General features: G+C 32.9%; 1 long non-coding RNA gene across 3 annotated transcripts; it reads right to left on the bottom strand.

The window, feature by feature from the left end:
• Positions 1 to 536: 536 nt before the first annotated feature.
• Positions 537 to 3,990, bottom strand: LOC133801626 (uncharacterized). 3 transcript variants are annotated; one of them, XR_009876902.1, is made up of 8 exons: positions 3,728 to 3,990; positions 3,312 to 3,448; positions 2,646 to 3,172; positions 1,977 to 2,126; positions 1,726 to 1,841; positions 1,553 to 1,639; positions 1,016 to 1,417; positions 537 to 756 (listed from the first exon to the last, which is right to left on the bottom strand). It is a non-coding gene; the product is annotated as an uncharacterized LOC133801626 (long non-coding RNA). The 3 variants fall into 3 exon arrangements; XR_009876903.1 differs by having other exon boundaries at positions 2,646 to 2,848; XR_009876901.1 differs by having other exon boundaries at positions 2,646 to 3,448.
• Between the last annotated feature and the right edge of the window lie 1,086 nt (positions 3,991 to 5,076).

The following is a 5,076-nucleotide window of genomic DNA, read 5'->3' as shown; positions in this document are numbered from 1 at the left end:
ACAAGAAAAAACATTTAGAATAACTCTGAAAAAGTGCTATAAAAAACAGTTTATAACACTTTATCAAATGTTAACATAGGCCGTGTTATTAAAAGTCCAAACATTTTTATAATAATTTTCAAGTGTTATCAATTGTGTTATAATTAACTATTATATAACATTTTTTCTTTGTTATAATATACATATAATATCTATTTATCAAGCTTATAAATATGATGTCAAGAGCAACTAATTATGCCTATTTCATAACATTATTTAAGAGTTATAAAAAATGTTATTATAGATTTTTTATAACATTTCGTGCTTGTTATATTATATTAATGATAACGTTTGGTTATAGTTGTAATTATCTAAACTAAGCACTATAATATGTTATAAATGATGAATTTATAACAATTTCTTTTTGTTATATTATAAATGTAATAGCATTTATTATTGTCATATATTTTAAAACAAATTATTATATTTATTTATATAATATTTTAATAAATTTTATTATGTATATATTTTGATCAAATATATTACAAAAACAAATATTCACTAAATATTAATATCATTACATTAGTAATTAGTAATTAAGTGCAATACAAAACATTTCTAAAATATTAACTAAAAAGTTAAGCTAATATATAAAAGTAGTACACCACAAAATAAAAAATAAAAAAAAACACTTCTAAAATTTTGTAGTCGAACTCGAATCTGTCATCACTGGATCATGTGGTATACTCCGAAGAAACTTTATATAGTAGGAAGTACCTGACCAAATTTAGAACACAAACTTAAAACCAATAAACCAGGTCACAACAAGTCTAATTAACATGTCTCAAGTAAAAAAAGTTTAGGATATAATTTTTTTTTTTTAAAATGTAAGGTTCAGTAGCATAACAGCTATTTTTCAATAAATCCTAAATTTACATAAGTAAATTACTAGCATTTGTATAGTACAAACTTGTGTTAGTGTGAGAATTTACATTAAAAGCATTGCAAACAAAACAAAAGGATCAAGAGCACAAACCTCAACCAGATGTGGAACTGAGAAATGTAGGTTTCAAGAGTAACCTTTCCAAGCCATCTACATATAAATTGTCAAAAGTATAACGTTAAAAAAATTAGAAGAATAAATGATCCTGATGTTTGAGCCTTTTTAAGGGTTAGACAATTTATATGGAGAAATTTCAGAATTGCTGGGTGAAGTTCCGCAAACTTATATAACCCTGGTAAAAAAAAAGAAGAGAAATTAAAGACAGAAAGAAGTGTCCTGTGAATCTATGCAAATGATTTATGTCATCATAATATTATCCATATTATTACTCATGTATAACACGCACGTTATAGGGATCCATGAGGTGTAGGGATGGAACTTGTTATATGAAACCTTGTCGAGCTTGTAAATGTACTCGAACCATAAATAACCAACCTACACAAAGGATCATGAATGAAGTGAGAAGAATATATATATATATATATATATATATAAAAGAGCCATAAAAATCATCACTGGCATTATATAAGCTCATGATACTAAAATTGTTGTCACATAAATGCTACTCACAAATACGGAAACAACAACTACAATCCCTTTGATTGAAACTCTCTTCTTGGTTTCTGTTTCCTCCAATTTTTCCATCCACTTCTCAACCTAAGATAAAACAATATTGTTCAGCTAAAGAAACCAAAAGGAAAAATAATTATTAGACAGGCGAGCATGAACATTCAATGATTTACATTTGGATGACAATATGCATATATCATTCCAATGATCCATATATAACGATCAAGTCCAGATCTGAAATGCCACTCATGCAGCCGAGAGAGATCTGGCTTTGTAGGATCGGTATACCCTGCATGGTGTAGAATAAGGAAAGATATGAAATTACTTTAGTTTTAGTCTATTTTTTCATTTTTGGCGATAAAAAATCTATTGTTAGAAAATACATATGACACATTAAATGGAAATGAAATAAAAAAAAAATCACCTGAGTAAAACGTGCAAGACTAAAATCTTTTCTGATGTAATAGTAGGAAAAGTTGCCAAATCCAATCATCCAAACATATGCAGCAATAAAGACACGGATCACATTATATATCTCAGTTGCAGCAAAGTAATGATACATCAAAAATAGGACCTGTTAATGGGAAAAAAATAGTCATGGTCATAAGATATGGAAATTTTAATCAGAAACTGTTCGCAGAAATAAATTTTCAAAATAGGAATTTAATAATTTCAAGTAATGTAGGATCAAATAAGGTTTGCAGGCTTAGTTCTCAGAACTGAATACTTTTATGGTTCCAGACTCCTAGAATAATCAAAGAAAAAGAAATAAGATAAAAATGATTTATCTTTGTTATGGCCACATGAAACTTAGTGCCATTAATTCGATCAACCAAATATGAGTTTATATATGTATGAATATATATATATATAGAGAGAGAGAGAAAACAGAGAGACAGAAAGTAAAATACTATATATATATATATATATATCAAGAATCGGTGAAAGAAGGTGCAAAACAGAGGTTTGTGCTCTTGAATAATTAAAGCATTGCAAATAATTTCAAACTACTAGGAATTAAAAGCTTATTGATGCTGCAAAGCAAAGCAAAGATAATTGGATGATTTAAGTTAATTACAACTTACTGAAGTACCTTTCTGATTGAAGTATATATGCTATCCTTTGCTGTACTTGGTTCTCATGTCTTGGTACACACAACACAATCAATCTGGGTAATGCAGCCACTTATTCCCTAATTTGTACAATGCTAGTTACGGAACATAAACTATATGATGAGAACTCACTACTAACACTTGTGTTTTATCAACCTTCATATAGCCTTTGATCAAAGTGAATCTGGTAAACCCCGTTTGATAACATCAGTTCATATAACTCTTTCAGTTTCTCCACTTTGCAAAGAGAATCAATTACAATACTATATGTACATACATCAGCTAAAATTTCAGAATCAATCATGTTGATTAGGAGTCTATGGGCTTCTTCAAAACTACCAAATTATATAAGCAAATTAATATCAATCACTTGAAACTTTAAAGAAGGACCCAATACCCTTGCCCAAAGACATGTTTCCTTTTCCTTTAGTTCTATCTCAGTCTACCAATGCCTAGGCCTGTTTACCATCCCAGACATACCAATTGTTTGAGCTGCTAGCTGCAATGACTGATTTATTATCATGAGTCATAGTCAGATCAAGAACAAAACCAAGGCAACAGTAGAGTGTGCGACTTAATGATCCAATATTGGTATCTAAATGCGTGTTACGCCAAGAACAAACAGGTTTCAAAGTTAGAGAGAAAACCTGAGAAACTAGAGGCTTCGATAGAGCGATATAGGCCAGAGCATGAGCGCCTTCTTCAATCCAAAGTCGCTTTCGCTTAATACATGCTTTATTGCCTCCCTGGCTATTTCTCCTCCCTGGCTATTTCTTCCTGCGATCTAGATAGATAACAATCCCACCAAAACCATAGTCAAAACCAACACTAACACAGCTCCATCCACAGATCATCACTGTGATCACTGAAACCAATTCGATAGTTTCCCCAGAAAATGTAGGCAAAATTGAATAAAATCCATAAATTTACTCAAAGCAAAATCAATCCCCAATTTCTATAAATCGTAATTAATAAACCAAGGCAGTCCTTTTTATATAATAAACTTTCCAAAAACCAAACAGAAGAAGAGTTGAAAAACCACATTGCTAATCAAAAAACTTACAAAACGATCGAACTGGAAGATTTTTCAGCGATCGATCGAAGCTTACAAGGAAATGGGTTTAGGTTTTGGCAAAAAGAATTGGGAACTTGGGATTGGAACTAGTATAAATGAATCGTGAGCTTGATAATAAGGTTATCATCACCAATTTCCGGCGATTAGATTGGCGGCGAAGTCACCGTCGGTGAGGAGAGCAAGTGGAGAAGATCTAGGATACTTCGTTCAGAGAGAGAGAAGAGTTTTTTTTTTTTGTATGAACAGGCTTTATAATTAGCCTTATTATATTTGTCAGCCCAATATTCAAAAGCCAATGGTATTATTTTTAAGATATTGACCCAATTTTTCAATAATAACACTTTTCAAAAAGTGTAATTTTTTTAATGTGATATAAACTCTAAAATGTTGTAGTGGCACCACATAGCACCCATGAGCCAAAGCCCAGCAAGAAAACACAATATAGCATGAATATAGTATCAACAATGATCATAATCATTATTCAGGACTTTCAGTCCAAAACGGATGAGTGACAGTCGCAAAAGTCACTAAGGTGGGTTCCGTTCTCTTTAGCCATATGACGTTAGGGTCACCGGGGCTTTATAAATAAGTGAACCTTTCACTAGCTTAAACAGGATAGGTGCATGATGACTAGTCACCAACATAACCTACCTCATGACCATAGAGTCATAACCATGGGATTCTGCTCCCTAGCCATGTGACAAGCAGTCCCCTAGGCCTTAGGCCCTGGCTCTGAGTAACTAGTCTTAGACTAGTCAAGCGCTTATAAGTTTCATTGACCTTAGGGTCGGTCCAACATTAATGTCCCTAGAGGCATTCAACGCTGATATCGATTAGATCTAATCTTTAATCAGCCCTGTGTGCATGCCGCTTATGCCTTTTTCCGGCTCTTAGGTCAGTAATATGTGACCAGTGTCGTCCCTAACTAATCAGTGCCATACAAAAGTAAGCAAGCTCTGCTAAGCATTTAATATGCAATCAATGTCCACATTTATCAACCAACATGCCTCAACAACAATCATGCATGTCGTATACACAGGGTGCAGTTTTCTTACCTCTGATTCGAGCGAGAATGACTAAAAGAACGATCTGACTTTTAGTCCTTTAGCAGTCACCTAGTCATAACCAAATATAGGATACCATCAATAAAATGAACAACAAGGGTTCCCAAACCAAGATCTAGCCTCCGGGACATCAATCCCCACTAATCCGGGTAGTAGGAATAATCCTGAGGCCTAAAACCAAGTTCTCGAGGCCAAAACACTCAAACAGCCTCAAAACCACTCAAGAGTTATGGCCCTAGCACCTTGAGTCGCGACCCCCAGCCACACCAGGAG

The sequence above is a fragment of the Humulus lupulus genome, chromosome 9 (genome assembly GCF_963169125.1).
Source record: "Humulus lupulus chromosome 9, drHumLupu1.1, whole genome shotgun sequence".
Lineage (NCBI taxonomy): Eukaryota > Viridiplantae > Streptophyta > Magnoliopsida > Rosales > Cannabaceae > Humulus > Humulus lupulus.
Note: the sequence above shows the minus strand (reverse complement) of the source record. Positions and strands in the feature narration are given on the sequence as shown.